At 39.5% G+C, this 7,454-nt stretch overlaps 1 non-coding gene across 1 annotated transcript; it reads right to left on the bottom strand.

Moving 5' to 3' along the window:
- Positions 1–2,520: 2,520 nt before the first annotated feature.
- Positions 2,521–2,627, bottom strand: LOC136119755 (U6 spliceosomal RNA). Its single transcript, XR_010655714.1, has one exon. It is a non-coding gene; the product is annotated as a U6 spliceosomal RNA (small nuclear RNA).
- Positions 2,628–7,454: the final 4,827 nt, after the last annotated feature.

The following is a 7,454-nucleotide window of genomic DNA, read 5'->3' as shown; positions in this document are numbered from 1 at the left end:
TGAAATAATAACAACAACAGTAGCTGTAGGCTAAAAATTCATTGAAACATTTCCTAGACTGAGGAATATATTAGGTTTCAGTATCTAAAAGAAAATATCTACAGAGAAAGACCATTCTTATAAACCCGAGAAACCACTCTCTTGAAGGCAGCCTTGGTGAATGGAGCAGGAGTCAAGACACATCTTTCACTTTGTTTCCTTCCCTTTTCTCCATGAAGTGCTGATACAGTCCCAGACTGTAACCTCCAAGGGAGGTTGGACCATGCCTTTTATTTGTTTTGCCTTCTACTTCTTTTTCTTCTCCTACTGTACTAGTGAAGGAAACCAGACTATGTCACCTCAAAACATGCCACTTTAGTATATTGATGATTTTGAATTAAAGGCAAGAAGAAATAGTAGGTGTAAGAAGGACACTCTGACCCTCCTTTTCTTTCTGAAAGCAGGAGCTAAAACTCCCATGTGAAAAGTACTTTCCCTGTGCCAGAAGGAAGGAAGACATTCTTGTCATCAGAGATGGGGAATCTGGGGCTGAGAAATCTATACAAACAAACCTTATTAAACTAACCCTTATCTTCCTAGTTACATCTTGAATGGAAAAATTTGCTTTTCCTCCTGTGTGATTCTCCTTTACTCTCACACTAGTACCACAGTCACAAAACTTCTGACAACAGACTGTGTGGGATTTTGCCCACAACAAGTAATTCTTTGAAACCAGCTGGGTATCCTACAATTTAACTCAATTCTGACACTATCTAACTGGCGATAGCTTCAGATCCCACAGGTTAAGGGCTTAGTCCCACAAGACTGCCCCCATGTTAGATGCCAACCTCAAGTACTAGGTCCCCAGGTTACCTGCAACTTCTGTCTGACTTGGCTATAAATTGGAGCCTCCCACGATCTCCCCTGTCTCCACCTTGGGTTCATTTAGTTTTTAGAATGGCTCATAAAACTCAGGGAAACAGTTTACTTACTACTGTAAAAAATTAATAAACAGAAGGGGGAGCTCTCATGCCCTGTAATGGTAGCTGAGCCCAACAGGAAGAAAGCTGGCTCTTCTTTCCTGGCAAGGGCTCAGCCAGTGAAAAGCCATGGACTCTGTTTACTATAGCCTTCCCAACTTCCTTTTTCTCCCTCCCAATAAAAGCATCCTCCTTCCCTTGCCTTTTGAGAACGTTCATGTGGCTCTCCCAGGATTGCAGACCTTGAATTGAAGTTCTCTGAGGATACTAAATAAACCCATCTTTGCCTGAGAAATATCTGTCAGTCTATTTGTTTCAACACCATTTGTTATAAAAGGATATGATAAAAGATACAGATGAACATCCAGATGAAAAAGATGCATAGGGCAAGGTATATGGGAAGGGGTTCAGAGCTTCCATGCCATCTCTGGGCATGCCACTCTCTCAGCACCTCCATGTATTCACCAACCTATAAGCTCTCTGAACTGTATACTTTGAGGATTTTTAGGGAGGCTTCGTCATGTAGGTATGATGTATCACTAACTCCATTTCCAGCCTCTCTCCCCACTCTGGAGAATGGGAAGTGAGGCTGAAAATTTCAAGCTTCTAATCATGGCTTGATCTTTCTGGTAACCAGCCTCCATCCAGGAGCCCACCCAGAGTCACCTCAGAACAAAAGACACTGCCAGCACCCAAGAAATCCCAAGACATTTAGGAACTGGAGCCAAAGACCAAGTATTAGAACAAAAGATGCTCCTAGTGCTCTTATCACATAGGAAATTACAAGGGTTTTAGGAGTTCTCTGCCAGGAACCAGGGGCAGAGATCAATTTATGTATTTACTATTATATCAGACTTCACCATTTACTATCCTGAGCTCAAACCCCTTTGTCTTATCAATTTTTCACAAATTTATTGTTTCTTTGTCTAAAAGGTATAAAAGCTTCCTGCTCTGGTCACTTCTTTGGGTTTTCATTCTCTTGTGAAGGCTCCCATGTACATGTAAAGATTTAATAAAATGTGCATACTTTTCTCCTTTTAATCTGTCCTATGTCCGTTTAATTCTTAGGCCCAGCCAGGGACCCTAAAAGGGTAGAGAATTTTTTCCTCCCCTCTACTAGATAATACCTTCAGTACAATGTTGAATAGAAACAGTAATAGCAGACATCTTTGTCTTGTTCTAATTTTGAAAGCCAGCTGTATTAATTTCTGAAGGCTGCTATAACAAAGTACCACAAACTGGGTGGCTTAAACAATAGAAATTTATTACCGCACGGTTTTGGAGGCTGGAAGTCTGAGATCAAGGTATCAGCAGGGTTGGTTCCTTCTGAGACTGTGAGGGGAAATCTGTCCCATGCCTCTTTCCTAGCTTCTGGTGGTTTACCGGCAATCTTGGTGTTCCTAGCATTGTAGACACATCACCTTAGTCTCTGCCTTCATGTTCAGAGAGCATTCTTTCTGTGTCTGTATCTGCTTCTGTGTCCAAATTTCCTCTTTTTATAAGGACACCAGTTATATTGGATTAGGACTCACCCTGATGACCTATTTATTATTATTACTTTTAAAATTTGGAATGCTTCACGAATTTGCGTGTCATCCTTGCGCGGGGGCCATGCTAATCTTCTCTGTATTGTTCCAATTTTAGTATATGTGCTGCCGAAGCGAGCACTGATGACCTATTATTAATTTAACTAATTACATCTGCAATGACCCTCTTTAAATAAGGTCACATTCTGAAATACTGGTTAGGACTTCATCATATGAATTTTTGTGGGACACGATTCAACCTATAACAGCAGCTCTAACATTTTACCATTAAATATATTTGCCATGATAACCTTTATTAAGTAAGTTCTCTTCCATTCCCAATTTGCTAAAGGTTTTTATCGTAAGCAGATGTTAAACTTTGTTCATTGTTTTTACATAATTAACAAGATTTAATATATGGCTTTTATTCTTTAATCTAGTAATGCAATGATTTATACTGATAGATTTCCTAATATTAACCCATGCCTGAATTTTGAGAATAAACCCAACTTGGTCATAATTTTTAATACATTTCTTGATTCAGTTTGCTAATGTTTTAGAAGATAGCTTTTCACATCTGTGTTCATAGGAAAGATTGACCCATAAGGTTTTGTTTGTTTGTTTGGTTGGTTGGTTTTTGGTACGGTCTTTGTCTGCTTTATATATTATTACAATAGCCTCATAAGATGAAGTGGGGACTGTGACAGATATTACTAGTTGTTTCAGTTTGGAGTGATAAAGTTCTGGAGATGAATGGTGATAATTGTTGCACAGCAGTGTAAATATACTAAATGACACAGAACTATACACTTAAAAATGGTTAAAGTGGGGACTTCCCTGGTGGCACAGCGGTTGGGAGTCCGCCTGCCGATGCAGGGGACACGGGTTCGTGCCCCGATCCAGGAAGATCCCACGTGCCGCGGAGTGGCTGGGCCCGTGAGCCATAGCCGCTGAGCCTGCGCATCTGGAGCCTGTGCTCCGCACGGGAGAGGCCACAGCAGTGAGAGGCCCGCGTACCGCAAAAAAAAAAAAAAAAAAAAAAAAAAAGGTTAAAGTGGTAAGTGTTACATTATGTATAATTTACCCCCCCACACACATACACAGAAAACCAAACCCACAGCTAACATCATACTTAACGATGAAAGACTAAAATCTCTCTAAGATCAGGAACAGGACAAGGATGTATGATCTTGCCAACTCTATTTAACATAGTACTGGAGGTTCAGGCCAGGGCAGTTAGGAAAGAAAAATAAATAAAAAGCATCTAGATTGGAAAAGAAAAAGTAAAACTGTCCCATTTAAAGGTAATGTGATCTTATATTTAGAAAATACTAAAGAATATCCACAAAAAACTAAATAGAGCCAATAAACAAGTTCAGCAAAGTTGCAGGATACAAGATCAATACACAAAAATCAGTTGTATTTCTATACGTTAACAATGAACAATCTTAGAATGAAATTCAAGAAACAATTCCATTTACAATAGTATCAAAAATAATACGTAGGATTCATTTTATACAGGGAAGTGCAAGAATTGTATACTGAAAACCACAACACATTGTTGAAAGAAATTAAGAATTAAATAACTGGAAAGATATCCAATGTTCATGGATTGGAAAATTTAATATTAAGATGGTAGTTCTCCCTAAACCGATCTACAAGTTCAACACAATCCGTATCAAAATCCCAACTACCTTTTAAAAAAGAAACAGAAAAGCTGATCCTAATATTCATATGGAATTGTAAAGGACCTTAAATAACCAAAATAATCTTATATAAGAAGAATAAAATTGAAGGATTCACATTTCCCAGTTTCAAACCTACTATAAATCTACCACATTTAAGACAATGTGGTACTAGCATAAGACATAGACCAATGGAATAGAATTGAGGGTCCAGAAATCAAACCATACAGCTATGGTCAATTGATTTTCAATAAGTCTAAGATCATTCAGTGGGAAGAAGACTACTTTCACAAGTGGTGCTAGGATGACTGGATATCCACATGCAAAAGAATGCAGTTGGACCTCTACCTCATACCATAAACAAGAATTAGCACAAAGTGAATAAGAGGCCTAAATGCAAAAGCTAAAACTAAAAACTCTTAGAAGAATACATAGATATAAATCTTTGTGACCTTGTATTAGGCAATAGTTTCTTAGATAAGACACCAAAACCACAAGCAACAAAAGAAAAAATAGATGAACTACATCAAAGCAAAAAACCTGTGTGTGTCAATGGATACAATCAAAAGAGTGAAAAGGCAATCCACAGAATGGGAGAAAATATTTGTAAACCACATATTTGATAAAGGTCTAGTATCCATAATATACAAAGAATTCTTACAACTTAATAATAAAAACACAACCTAATTAAAAATGCACAAAGGTATTGAAGACATTTGTCCAAAGAAGATATACAAATGGCCAATAAGCACATGAAAAATGCTCACCATCATTAGTCATTAGAGAAATGCAAATCAAACCCACAATGAGATACCACTTTACACCTATTAGGATGACTGTAATCAAAAAGACAACAAGTGTTGGGAAGAATGTGGAGAAACTGGAACAGTGCTGATAGGAATGTAAAATGGTGCATTTGCTTTGGAAAGCAGCTGGATAGTTCTTCAAAAAGTTAAACATGGAATTACCATATGACCCAGCAAGTCCACTCCTAGGTATATACCCAAGAGTAGTGAAAACATAAGTTCAAATAAAAACCGGTACATGAATGTTTATAGAAGCATTATTCATAATATTCAAACAGTGGGAACAACCCAAATGTCCATCAACTGATGAATGGATAAACGAAATATGGTATATTCAAACAATGGAATATTATTTGACCATAAAAATAAATGAAGTACTGATATATACTACAATATGGATGAATCTTGAAAACATTATGCTAAGTGAAAGAAGCCAGACACAAAAGGCCACAGAATATATAATTTCATTTATGTGAAAAGTCCAGGCTAGGCAAATCCAGAGACAAAAAGATCAGTGGTTACTAGGAGCTGGGGGAAGGTAGAGAGGAGAATGAGGAGTGACTGCTCGGTGGATATGGGATGTTTTTGGGGGGTGATGAAAATGTCCTGGAATTAGATAGTGGTGATGGTTGCACAAACTTATGAACACACTAAAAACCATTGAACTGTACACTTTTAAATGGTGAATTTTATTGTATGTGAATTCTATCTCAATAAAAAAGGTACAAGACTTGAACAACCACTTCACCAGAGGGATTATACAGAAAACAAGTAAGCATATGAAAATATGTTCAACATATTAAGGAAATGCAAATTAAAACTATTGTGACCAGAGAAGCCCAAGGAGATATTATATATATGTAATATGTAATTGGTAATATGTAATTTGGTATTTAGGATGTATGTATGTAATATGGCATCTAGCACGGAATCCTGGAACAGAAAAAGGACCTCAGCAAAAAAAAGTAAGGAAATCTGAATAAAGGATGGACTTTGGTTAATAATAATGTATCAATATTGGTTCATTAATTGTTCCATGTGGGTCATACTAATATGAGATGTTAAAAAGGGTTAGTTTTTTGGGATGGTGTAACTGTTCTATGTTGATTGTGATGAATCTACTAGTGTGTTAAAATTCATATAAATGTACAACAAAAATAGCCAATTCTTTCTTCCTTCCTTCCTTCCTTCCTTCCTTCCTTTCTTTCTTTCTGCATTGGGTCTTCGTTGCTGCTTGCAGTCTTTCTCTAGTTGCCGAGAGGGGGCTACTCTTCGTTGTGGTATGCAGGCTTCTTATTGCGGTGGCTTCTCTTGTTGCGGAGCATGGGCTGTAGTTGCGTGGGCTCTAGTTGTGGCCCATGGGCTTAGTTGCTCTGCGTCATATGGGATCTTCCCGGACCAGGGATCGAACCTGTGTCCCCTGCATTGGCAGGCGGATTCTTAACCACTGTGCCACCAGGGAGCGGGGCTGCTCTTTGTTGTGGTGTGCCGGTTTCTCATTGCGGTGGCTTCTCTTGTTGCACAGCATGGGCTCTAGATGCACGGGCTTCAGTAGTTGTGGCACGTGGGCTCAGTAGTTGTGGCTCGTGGGCTCTAGAGTGCACTCAGTAGTTGTGGCAATGGGCTTGGTTGCTCTGCAGCATGTGGGATCTTCCTGGACCAGGGATCAAACCCATGTCCCCTGCATTGGCAGGCGGATTCTTAACCACTGCACCACCAGGGAAGTCCCTAAATGTTAATTTAAAAGAAAAAATTAAAAATGATTTGGAGCAATCAAGAGCCAACAGAACCTGGAGATTTGACCCTGGAGTGAAGAGAACCACACTGGATGAGCTCTGTCTTTCCAAAGCTTTCCCCTTAGGGCCCTCCCCCATCTGTACAGTGTGGTGTGGCTAAACCTCATGCAGAAAGCCACAGAACTTCTTGGCTTAAGACATCAGTGGATAAATTTCAGGGTGGAGCAGCTGGAAACTGAGGGGGGAATACCCCAGAAAGGAGGTATCTACAGAGAGGGGATCCCCTAAATCTGCACATAAAATTCCCACAGGGGACTTCCCTGGTGGCACAGTGGTTAAGAATCCACCAGCCAATGCAGGGGACACGGGTTTGATCCCTGATCCAGGAAGATCCCACCTGCCATGGAGCAACTAAGCCTGTGTGCCACAACTACTGAGCCCTCGTGCCACAACTACTGAAGCCCATGTGCCTAGAGCCCATGTTCTGCAACAAGAGAAGCCACTGCAGTGAGAAGCATGCACACCACAACAAAGAGTAGCCCCCGCTCACCACAACTAGAGAAAGCCTGCATGCAGCAACGAAGACCCAACAGAGCCAAAAATAAATAAATAAAATAAATAAATTTATTTTTAAAAAAATCCCACAAATCCTTGGATAACTCCTTACTGCACATCCACTGGGTGAGACTCCAAGGGGCCTAGTGGGAAACAATAGCTGAAAGGGAGATATTTCTGCTGCTGT

This window comes from Phocoena phocoena, chromosome 2 (genome assembly GCF_963924675.1).
Source record: "Phocoena phocoena chromosome 2, mPhoPho1.1, whole genome shotgun sequence".
Taxonomy (NCBI): domain Eukaryota; kingdom Metazoa; phylum Chordata; class Mammalia; order Artiodactyla; family Phocoenidae; genus Phocoena; species Phocoena phocoena.
This window is presented reverse-complemented; position numbering and strand designations above follow the sequence as displayed.